Source organism: Ovis canadensis, chromosome 3 (assembly GCF_042477335.2).
Source record: "Ovis canadensis isolate MfBH-ARS-UI-01 breed Bighorn chromosome 3, ARS-UI_OviCan_v2, whole genome shotgun sequence".
In the NCBI taxonomy this organism is placed as follows: domain Eukaryota; kingdom Metazoa; phylum Chordata; class Mammalia; order Artiodactyla; family Bovidae; genus Ovis; species Ovis canadensis.
Genome location: NC_091247.1, coordinates 155,751,063 through 155,763,144, shown reverse-complemented (window position 1 = coordinate 155,763,144; position 12,082 = coordinate 155,751,063). Strand labels below are relative to the sequence as shown.

General features: G+C 42.0%; 1 protein-coding gene across 6 annotated transcripts in view; it reads right to left on the bottom strand.

Moving 5' to 3' along the window:
• The window catches only part of BEST3 (bestrophin 3), a 55,497-nt gene that overhangs the window by 2,927 nt on the left and 40,488 nt on the right, over positions 1–12,082 (bottom strand). The window lies entirely within an intron of this gene.

The following is a 12,082-nucleotide window of genomic DNA, read 5'->3' as shown; positions in this document are numbered from 1 at the left end:
CAGAGGTTCTCAAACTTTTGGGTCACCTTTTACACTTTTAAAAGTGGCTGAGTACCCTGGAGGGATTGGTTTATGTGGTTGTAGCTACTGCTATTTACAGTGTTGGAAATGATGCCTGAGGACTATAAAAAAGCACAAGAATGTACAAGCACACAGTCCATGAACTCAGTGATGACATCATCACATAGCATGTGGCCTCTGGAAAATTCCATTGTATACCCACCAAAAAACAAGAGTGAAAAGGGCACATAACAGTTTACTGTTATTATGAAAATAGTTTTGACCTTAAGGACTTGGATCTCGGGGTCTCGGTTCTTGGGGGGTTTCCAGAGGTCCCCGCCCAGATTTGGAGAATCACGGATCTAGAGACTTGGACATTAAAAAAAGAAAAAGATATAATCTGTGTTCTTTCTCTTTTGTTCAGCTCAGTTCAGTTCAGTCACTCAGTCGTGTCCAACTCTTTGCCACCCCATGAATCGCAGCAGGCCAGGCCTCCCGGAGTTCACTCAAACTCACGTCCATCGAGTCAGTGATGCCATCCAGCCATCTCATCCTCTGTCGTCCCCTTCTCCTCCTGCCCCCAATCCCTCCCAGCATCAGAGTCTTTTCCAATGAGTCAACTCTTAGCATGAGGTGGCCAAAGTACTGGAGCTTCAGCTTTAGCGTCATTCCTTCCAAAGAACACCCAGGACTGATCTCTTTTGTTACAGGTGAACTGAAGCCATGTTTTCCCAGGGTACATATAACCCCCCAAAACAAAGGATCCTAGCTAAATTCAAGACCATCCAAACAACAGCTAACATTTACTGACCACGCACCTCCCATGTACTAATTCAAACAATTATCACAGTAATCGTGTGTGTTTGTGCCGTTATTATTCACATTCTGCAAGTGAGGAAACTGAGGCCCTAGAGATTCATTAAGACTATATACAGTTAGTGAGGGCTAAACACAGAATATCTGATTCCAAAACCTTTGTTTGTTCTCCTAATAATCCATTTTACTTTATACTTTATAAAAGTTGCTGGAAGTTAATGTATGATTAGACAGAGGAAGTATGTTCAGGGAATGTTTGAAATTAGACATTAAGCTTTCATTCTTAACAGAAGTTGAGTGCTAATTCTGTATGCATCACAGACATTTTAACCCATAGTTGATGGCTGGATGGCATCACTAACTCAATGGACATAAGTTTGAGTGAACTCCGGGAGTTGGTGATGGACAGGGAGGCCTGGCGTGCTGCAATTCATGGGGTCGCAAAGAGTCAGACATGACTGAGCGACTGAACTAAACTGAACTGAACTGGCTGTAAATACAGTATGAAGCTAACTAGAGCCTTACTTGCCAAGTCGCTGCCCCTGCTGCCCTCCAGCGCTAAAAACAAAGACAAAATGCTAGCACAAGAACTGCCAAACAAAACGCACTCTGCCCCTCATATACACTCCTTTCTGTTTCCACAAACTGAACCTCTTGCGTCTTGTTTTCCATCAGAAAATTCAATTATGGAGTTTGAAATAAAGTTAAGGAAAAAGACATTTGCAACATGACAGCAACAAATAATTGTTAAAATGGTCCCCTCTCAAACATGTGTCCCCTTAAAAAAATTGTAAGTACTATAAGCGCCAAAGCCTTTGTTCTTAATCCCTTCTATATGAAGTCTGCTACGTAGGTGTCAAATGTTGAGGTAGAGCCCAGGGACAAAATAATATGTACAATATATTCTTTGCACAGAGGTCTTTGATATCACTCCCTGCCCATGCTTTGTGTTTCTGTACTTGTGGAAGGAGGACTTCCCTGGCGGTGGTATGGACTTGCAATGTGGTTGGGCTCCACTGGTGATTAAGTCTCATTGATTTGGTATTTTGAAGAATACTCTGTTGAATTTTTAACCTTGAGACATAAAATAAGTAATCCTGGGCTTCCCTGGAGGAACTAGTGATAAAGAATAGCCTGCCAATGCAGAATGCAGGAGGCACAAGAGATGCAGGATGGGTCTGTAAGATGCCCTGGAAGAAGAAATGGCATTCCACTCCAGTATTCTGGAGAATTCCATGGATAGAGGAGGCTGGAGGGCTACAGTCCATGGGCTCACAAAGAGTCAGACAGGACTGAGCACGTAAACGACTGATCACGCACACACGTATGTGCAAATAACCCTACCATTTTTAACCTTCTCCTTCAAGGCTGAAATAAATGGATGATTGAGATAACAGAAAGGGATACTGTTTAGTAAGGTAGGCTCCTGCCTTGGATCACGTGGTGATTTGTCTCACATCTCCGTGAACGTGCAGTCTTAAGGAAGCTCCAAAAGAACTACTTAAAGACTTGCTCTTATACAGATGCTCCTGCTGACTCTGGGAGCAACAGTGACCTGGCCATCCCATTCCAGCGTTCACACTGAGGTCTGCAGTGACAAGATGCTAAAACTGGGTGCCTTTTAGGAGACAGAGAGGAAAAAATTGGAACAGCATAATATTGGTGTAACCTGAAAGGGCAAAGTGAGCGGCCAAAGAAAACGTCATTCCTCCATGTTAATAAATAAAAGATGGATGATTGAGATGATTAACTGGCTAAATGTGGTGGGATGGCATCCAATTACCACCTTGTACTGTTATTCTAAAGCCCTGGCAGTGCCCTTGGCTACCAGATAGCCTTCTGGCCCAGCCTCCAGCCTGCACAGCTCAGATTCTGTTACATCGACTTGAGAAACACCAGGTTCATGCTTCAGCAGCCTTAGTGACACTACTTGGTGCATTTCACTGGGTCAGATCTCCAGTCATGCTCCAGGAACCCATTTAGTTACAGAGGACATGGGAGCAGTGGGTCCCTAAGACTGCCACGCTGGACATGCCCTGGGAACCGAGGTGCACCTGACAACGTCTCTTTACAAGACAGACCTCTGTCCTCCGTGTGGGATCTTGACTTTTTATTTGGGATTTGTTTTCCTTAGAGTGAAAATATTAGTCACACTGTTGTATCCCAGTGTTTGCCACCCCATGGACTGTAGCCTGCCAGGCTCCTCTGTCTGTGGGATTTCCCAGGCAAGAATACTGGAGTGGGTTGCCATTCCCTTCTCCAGGGCATCTTCCTGAGCAAAGGGTTGAACTCAGGCCTCCTGCATTGCTGGCAGATTCTCTACCATCTGAGCCACCAAGGAAGCTTATCTTCTTTAACTTCATTTTTTCCCTTAACTATTTCCAAGCCACACAACCTTGTAAGAATGATAAAATCTTCTAGGAAAAAATGTTAGTATTATTATTACTTCAAAACTTCGTGAACCCTATAGAAAACCTTTTAAACTATGCACTGATGTGGTGGATGTATACACTCAACTGAGGCAAAGGATTAAGGCCTTGGGTCATACACTGGAGAAAAACAAATCAGTTGCAAAGAGTAAATGCCAGAAAGGTCAGTGTTCTTGCTGCTGTTCTACTGATTAACCCACTGACATTGGGCAGGATTACCCATGAGGTCCTATTGCACCTTCCTGCCTCTGAGACTGTGGAATGGACACATGAGATTTGTCCACATACCTAATTGAATGTGTTGAGCATCTACCACAAACACATTTGTTGCCTTAAACTCTATATAACATAATTTAAAAGGAGGAAAAAGACACGTTTATAAATAGCTAAACTTGGGACAAATTACATTAAAAAAGCATTTATTTGGTTATGTTGGGTCTTAGTTGCATCACTTGGCTTCTTTGCTGTGGCATACAGGCTCAGTATGGCACACAGGCTTAGTTTCCCCAATCCATGTGGGATTTTAGTTCCCCAACCAGGGATCGAACCTGCATCCCCTGCATTGCAAGGCAGATTTTAAACCACTGTACTCCCAAGGAAGTTCCTAGAGTAAGCTGTTGAGTTTGTCTTTAACACTGCATTGGAATCAGATGAAGGGAAATCAGAGAAGGGAAAGAATATTCCAGGTGGAAAAAGTGACTTGAGCAAATGAGACAGCAGGGAACTTTAGGTGTTTGTGAATAGGAAATACTTGGATTTGTGTCAACACAGAATAGTGTCAGGCATAAAACTGGTAGCCCTGGACTTTATTATAAAGAGTCATATATACCAAGTAGAAGGATTAGGACTTTACCCCAGGGGCAGTGGGCAGCTGTGGGTTGTCTCTGGAGTGGAGGGCCTATCTAGAGCCGTGTCATTTGGTGGTCGCTCCCCAGTAGGAAAAGCTACATGGAGAACAACACTGTTGGGTGTTCTCATCCAAAAATGCTTTGGATAAGAAACCTCAGGTGGAAACTTCCCATACCATCAGTCAGAAAGACCTCTTAGTGGGTCTTTGGAAGACCACTTGGTGGTCTGTGATCTGGGGCCAGTTTTACAAACCACATGCTGGAGTGATGAAGGAAGCCTTCCTGTTCTCCATGTTATCAAAGAGCCAAAGTGAAACTCCCCTGCACAATGGACTTAATGACCTCTCTTCCAAATGTTTTTGTGATGGAAGATTTCATCGCCAACCCCCAAGGCCCATCTCCTTTCTCTGACAGTCATGGTTCCCAGTATGACAACAAAAACTGTGGTTTGAGAACAAAATGGTTTAATGATTAAAATATGCAGAATAGGGACTTGCCTGTGGCAAAGGCTCTGCTTCCAGTGCAGGGGCCTGGCTTCAATCCCTGGTCAGGGAACTAGATCCCACAGCTAACAGTCTGCATGCTGCAACTAAAACCCAGGGCAGCCAATTACATAAAAACAAACGCAGAATAGAATATATTGAAGATTCTTTATTCCCAAGCACCTTTTAAGACCTTTTAGACTTTCTTCTCCTCCTCATTTGATTTTTTAAATGTACCTTTAGTATAGGGTAAGTACAGTCCTGAGGCCCAAATATAACACCACTTAAAACGCCCCCAAACAATTATAGCGGAAACGTTATGTCATAGAATGGAAGCACCCTCATTATATTGCTATATATTAGAGAAGGTCAGCTGAAAATCTGTCTTATGTTCTGGAATTCACTCGGACTGAGATAGGCAGGTAATTAGAGACCGGAGGACATTCATAGAAAGTGCCATGAAGCCATTAGTGTCCAGAGGATGGAATTTGAGAATCACCTCTGTGGTGAGGTGGGTAATTTATTTCATGAGCTGGCAGAGCCAGGATGACTGCTGCCCAGGCTGATGCTAATTAGCTGTGTGACCTTTGGAGAGTGACTTAACCTCCCTGTGGCTTAGCATCATGCTTGAGAAACTAAGTATGATGTATGAGAAACTAACCATGACAACAATACTCAACTTGTTTTACAAGGGTGTTTGGAAGTTCAAAAGGAATAATATATGTGGAAAAGCTTTGAAGAGTAGACGATGTAGAAAGGACCCTGTCAATGACTGGCAAACTTTCAGAGATGATTTCTAAAGCACCACTGACTACATATGGTTGGAAGAAATAATAGAGTCTGTCTGAAGGTCGCTCCCTTCTCTCCTTTAAGAGTGTCCTTTAAAATGTTACTACACCTCCAAGCTGCCACCTAACAATTAACATGCTGGAAGGGATGACTACTGTAGTCATTTAACGATGAGATGAGGATGTTGAGTAGATGGAGGGCAAATGAAAGGCTAGGAGGGACTGGGTTTTTTGAGAGAAAGTTGATAAACCCAATCAGATGGTGGGACTGCCCTCACTTGCCTCCCAATATTGTTTTGGGTGCCATTTGCAGACATTGTCAAATCCCGCAAAAAATAAGCCATTTATGGCACAATATAAATTATCAGGGTAGAAAAAGTGAGAATGAGAAAGGTTGTGACAGGTATTGGGCTATTTTTGAAAGGGAGGAGGAATATACATGGGGGAGAGAGAAGAGGTTATATTAAGCTCAGCAGGCTAGTTGGTTCTGGAAGGAGGGAAAGCACGCGTTATTTCTACAAGCCATATCTACACATCAGAATTGGGATGCATTCTTAATTTAATCTCAAAGGTTAAAAAGAAACAGTTTTTAAAATACCTGTTGAGGACTTCCCTGGTTAAGAATGGTTAAGAATCTGCCTGCCAAAGCAGAGGAGGTAGGTTCAGTCCTTGCTCCAGGAAGATCCACAGGCTGCAGAACACCTAAAGCCAGTGCTCCACAACTACTGAAGCCCACGCTCTAGAGCCCCGTGCTCCACAACAACAAGAGAAGCCACTGCAATGAGAAGCCTGCTCACTGCAATGAAGAGTAGCCTCCACTTGCTGCAACTAGAGAAAGCCTGCATGGCAATGAAGACCTTGTGCAGCCAAAAAGAAAAAAAAAAATTAAATAAATAAAAAATAAAGTGATAAAGGTTTAAAGAATATCTTTTGGATACCTACAAAACCACCAACTCCACAGTCTCCCTGGCCAATAACTAATATCTGAGGGCTCTGATAAAATTAAGGCCTCTTGAAAAGGTGCTTGGGTAGCTCAGGGGTACAGGAGAATGCTTGTCACTTCCTGTTGCTACATATGGTTGGAAGAAATAATACAGTCTGTCTGAAGGTCACTCCCTTCTCTCCTTTAAGAGTGTCCTTTAAAATGTTACTACACCTCCAAGCTGCCATCTAACAATTAACATGTTGGAAGGGATGACTGCTGTAGTCATTTAATGATGAGATGAGGATGTTGAGTAATTAAAGAAGAGGCTGGGCACAGGATTGCAGAAGATGGCAGCTGACATCCAGACTTCTTGGGGCGTGTCTAACATGGAAAGACTAAAACAGCCCCCAAGACTTGAAAGATTTAACGTAGTTTTTCAAAGCAAGCCTTTTGCAAAACAAACCCCTTCTCTTTAGTGTGATCAGGTATATACAGAACTTCAAACAATAAAACAAGATGATGTTTCTCTTTCTTTGTGGCCACTTTTGAAGTGGTATTTTGACAATTTAAATTAAAATAATAAGAGGTCATTTTAAAAGAGCTGAAATGAGAAATCTAGGAAAATGATATTTAATACAATGGGCTCTATGTATCATGTCAGATTTATTGTTTTGAAATTGTGAGTGTCCTCAAAGTCAAGCAGCTGCCTTGGAGGGAGCCAGGAATTTGCCTGAAAATCTATCAAGGTAGAGACACGTGTGCAGGAGTGTTTATTCATGGGCAAAACAAATGTACTCTTCAAACCTATTAGAGGTGCACATTGTTATTTTTAACCTTCTGCGCTGCAGAATCACTGTCAAAGCTAACCAGGGATTTATCAAATGAGTAAAAACGCTCATGCTAAGTTGATAGAGGCAGGCTGACAGAGGTTGTAGTCACCCCGCAACCTGCCTGCCTGCTCCTTCCCTGATGAGAGAGAGATTTAAGCAGTGAAGCATCATGGGAGGCTGCTGAGCCCAGAGAGCTGGCCATCCTCCAGAGACCTTTCTGTTGCCTCTCTGCTAGTTTGGACCAAGGATTATGGCAAATCTGGTTAAATAACAGGTATATCCAGTCTCACGTTATCACTTTGGTTCTGCTGACCCAGTCTACACTGGCTGTTGCGAAAAGAAATTGTGGCCCAAAGTTACAGTCCCCACCTTTCAATACTGTTGTATCCTATGAGTTTTGTTAGAAAAGGACATGAAGCTGCCTGTACCTCTCATACCACTCAGACAGTGAAAACTAAGCATCAGCAGTGACCCTGTGTCGGTATATGAAAAAATCCCTGAGCAAGTTCTACAATTACAAACTTAATGCACATTCACGTCCTTGGGAATTTCCATCTCTCCTTCTTTTTTTGTACATTAAGTGAAAATCAATGTTCCAAGAATACGTTTTTGTTGAAGTTAGTGATTCAGATTTTGAGATACTTTTGGTTGTTTATGACACACGCATGCAATAGTATATATGTATATATATGTATATATATATATATATCAGACTATGTATTTTCTTGTTAAGCTAAAATGTTTGAATATAGTTGGCTAAGAAGGAATTACTGAATAAAACATCCATCTAGAAGTATATTTAACCACATTTTGACACAGTCTGCTTGCCTGAAAACATATTTTGAAAATTTGAACTAATATTACCAACAATACTTCCAAATGTACTGTACTATCTTAAATGCTTTGTGCACATTAAATACATATATGTATAACTGCAAAAAGTAATTGTATTATTTCTACATATTTTTAGAACTTTTGGAATGATTTCCAGGTATGTGGTTGTAGTTTAACAGAACTGAATAAATCTTAAAGTCCTCAGTTCCTACCCAGAAGGAACTCTAATGGAAATTTGAATACCTGTCTTCTTCCCAGGTGGAAAGAAGCCCTCTTCCTTAGGGCTTCCCAGATGATGCTAGGGGTAAAAAACCCACCTGCCAATGCAGGGGATATAAGAGACTGGGGTTAGACAACGTATTAAAAAGCAGAGACATCACTTTGCTGACAAAGGTCCATATAGTCAAGACCGTGGTTTTTCCAGTAGTTGTCTACTGGATGTGAGATTTGGACCATAAAGAAGGCTGAGCACCAAAGAACTGATGCTTTCGAACTGTGGTGCTGGAGAAGACTCTTGAGAGTCCCTTGGATACCAAGGATATCAAACCAGTCAATCCTAGAGGAAATCATCTCTGACTATTCATTGGAAGGACTGATGCTGAAGCTAAAGTTCCAATACTTTGGCCACCTGATGCGAAGAGCTGACTCATTGGAAAAGACCCTGATGCTGGGAAAGACTGAGGGCAGGAGAAGGGGACAACAGAGAATGAGATGGTTGAATGGCATCACCAACTCCATGGACATGAGGTTGAGCAAGCTCCAGGAGATAGTGAAGGACAGGGAAGCCTGGAGTGCTGCAATCCATGGGGTCGCAAAGAGTTGGACATGACTTAGAGACTGAACAACAACCTCTTTGTTAAGTGGATACTTAGTTGACTTCACAGACCTATTCCTTGAGAACACTACCAATGTGAGGAAGTTTTGACATACTTGAATCATGGCAGAAAGCCCAATACAGCGGTGATTTTTGAACAGGAGTTCAGTCAGCAGGTTTAAGGTTGCCAGACTGAGAGCTGCTCTTAGATTAGCAGCACACTGTGAGCACAGCCCCTCGTGGATGCCCCTCACAACACACTTGAGTGATTCGCTTCTTAAGCAGCACAACCTCTCTTCTCCAGAATTTCAAGTCCTTTAGCTGTTATTGATGAATATTTTGTTAGGGTTTTTCCAGTGCCTTAAAGGGGTCTTTGCTGCTTTACTCTTGGCTGCTTTGCTTTCCAACACAGGATTAAAGGGAGTTATGAGACTCAGGTCTTTAATATCCATGTATCCCATTCCTCAGAGCCTTAAAAGTATGTGCTAACAGATAAATCCAAGTATCTAAAAAATAATAAGAATTTTGGAGTGAACTCATGATGGTGAAATGTGAAGACAAGCATTCTCCCTCAAGCTAGCTGTGGTGGCCTGGGCCTGAATCTTATTTTTCGTTTGCTTAAAAGAGAAATTTATTTTCAGCAAAGTTGACTTGAGTTTGAATATTTTAGGTTTGATTTGGTTCAGTTCAGTTCAGTTCAGTCGCTCAACTGTGTCCAGCTCTTTGCAACTCCATGAACCGTAGCATGTCAGTCCTCCTTGTCCATCACCAACTCCTGGAGTTTACCTGAATTCATGTCCATTGAGTCGGTGATGCCATTCAACCATCTCACCCTCTGTCGTCCCCTTCTCCTCCTGCCCTCAATCTTTCCCAGCATCAGGGTCTTTTCCAGTGAGTCAGCTCTTTGCATCAGGTGGCCAAAGTTTTGGAGTTTCAGCTTCAACATCAGTCCTTCCAGCGAATACTGAGGACTAACCTCCTTTAGGATGGACTGGTTGGATCTCCTTGCAGTCCAAGGGACTCTCAAGAGTCTTCTCCAACACCACAGTTCAAAAGCATCAATTCTTTGATGCTTAGCTTTCTTTATAGTCCAACTCTCACATCCATACATGACTACTGGAAAAACCATAGTCTTGACTAGATGGACCTTTGTTGATTTGGTTAGGTGAGGTTTATCAAGAGTTAAGTGTCTGCGGTTGCCTGAAGAAGATCTAATAATATTTTCATTTAAGGGTTTGGGTGTGTTTTCTTGATGTGCATCTTATGGACAACTCTTCTTTTGGTTGCTTGTGGGTGCCTTATTAATCTTGGTTACTAGTGTTTCCATGGTTAAGCTAATGAAACAATGCTTCAATCGAAATAGCAGATCAGAAAGCATTCTATATTATGACAAAGAACAAAGAGCTTCAATTGAAATCATCTTAGGTATGGTAATGGGAATGGAGTTCAAATAGGAAAGATTCTTTTTCATTGTTTAGTTATTTCATAGAATGGTTTACTAAGTGGAGATGAGAGGCTGTGCAATAAATAATGTGGTTTATTAAATGCTCAAACAAATATATCTGTGAAAGCTTTTCTATTCTGGGTGCTAAGCACAAGGATTGGGAGATGGAACTTCAGCATTGCTTTAGTGTTAGAAATGATAAAATGCTGTTTTAAAACAGAAGCCTTTAACACATCTTTAAAAATGTTCAAATCAGATTCAACAGAGAAGGATAAGCTTTGTCAGTTACATCTTTCTTTGAATAAAGATGTGGTGAGGAAATACCTTTCATCCAAGGTAAGGAGCAGCGGCTGTGCTTTACTGGAGCAGCCGTGAAGAGATACCCCACGTCCAAGGTAAGACAACCCAAGTAAGATGGTAGGTGTTGCAAGAGGGCATCAGAGGGCAGACACACTGAAACCATACTCACAGAAAACTAGTCAATCTAATCACACTAGGACCGCAGCCTTGTCTAACTCAATGAAACTAAGCCATGCCCACAGGGCAACCCAAGATGGGCGGGTCATGGTGGAGAAGTCTGACAGAATGTGGTCCACTGAAGAAGGGAATGGCAAACCGCTTCAATATTCTTGCCTTGAGAACCCCATGAACAGTATGAAAAGGCAAAATGATAGGATACTGAACGAGGAACACCCCAGGTCATTAGGTGCCCAACACGCTACTGGAGATCAGTGGAGAAATAACTCCAGAAATAATGAAGGGATGGAGCCAAAGCACAAACAATACCCAGCTGTGGATGTGACTGGTGATAGAAGCAAGGTCCAATGCTGTAAAGAGCAATATTGCATAGGAACCTGGAATGTCAGGTCCATGAATCAAAGCAAATTGGAAGTGGTCAAACAAGAGATGGCAAGAGTGAACGTCAACATTCTAGGAATCAGCGAACTAAAATGGACTGGAATGGGTGAATTTAACTCAGATGACCATTATGTCTACTACTGTGGGCAGGAATCCCTCAGAAGAAATGGAGTAGCCATCATGGTCAACAAAAGAGTCCGAAATGCAGTACTTGGATGCGATCTCAAAAATGACAGAATGATCTCTGTTTGTTTCCAAGGCAAACCATTCAATATCACAGTAATCCAAGTCTATGCCCCAACCAGTAATGCTGAAGAAGCTGAAGTTGAATGGTTCTGTGAAGACCTACAAGACCTTTCAGAACTAACACCCAAAAAAGATGTCCTTTTCCTTATAGGGGACTGGAATGCAAAAGTAGGAAGTCAAGAAACACCTGGAGTAACAGGCAAACTTGGTCTTCAAATGTGGAATGAAGCAGGGCAAAGACTAATAGAGTTTTGCCAAGAAAATGCACTGGTCATAGCAAACGCCCTCTTCCAACAACACAAGAGAAGACTCTACACATGGACATCACCAGGTGGTCAACAGTGATATCAGATTGATTATATTCTTTGCAGTCAAAGATGGAGAAGCTTTACACAGTCAACAAAAATAAGACCAGGAGCTGACTGTGGCTCAGATCATGAACTCCTAATTACCAAATTCAGACTTAAATTGAAGAAAGTAGGGAAAACTGATAGACCATTCAGATATGACCTAAATCAAATCCCTTATGATTATACAGTGGAAGTGAGAAATCGATTTAAGGGCCTAGATCTGATAGATAGAGTGCCTGATGAACTATGGACTGAGGTTTGTGACATTGTACAGGAGACAGGGATCAACACCATCCTCATGGAAAAGAAATGCAAACAAGCAAAATGGCTGTCTGGGGAGGCCTTATAAATAGCTGTGAAAAGAAGAGAGGCGAAAAACAAAGGAGAAAAAGAAAGATATAAGCATGTGAATGCAGAG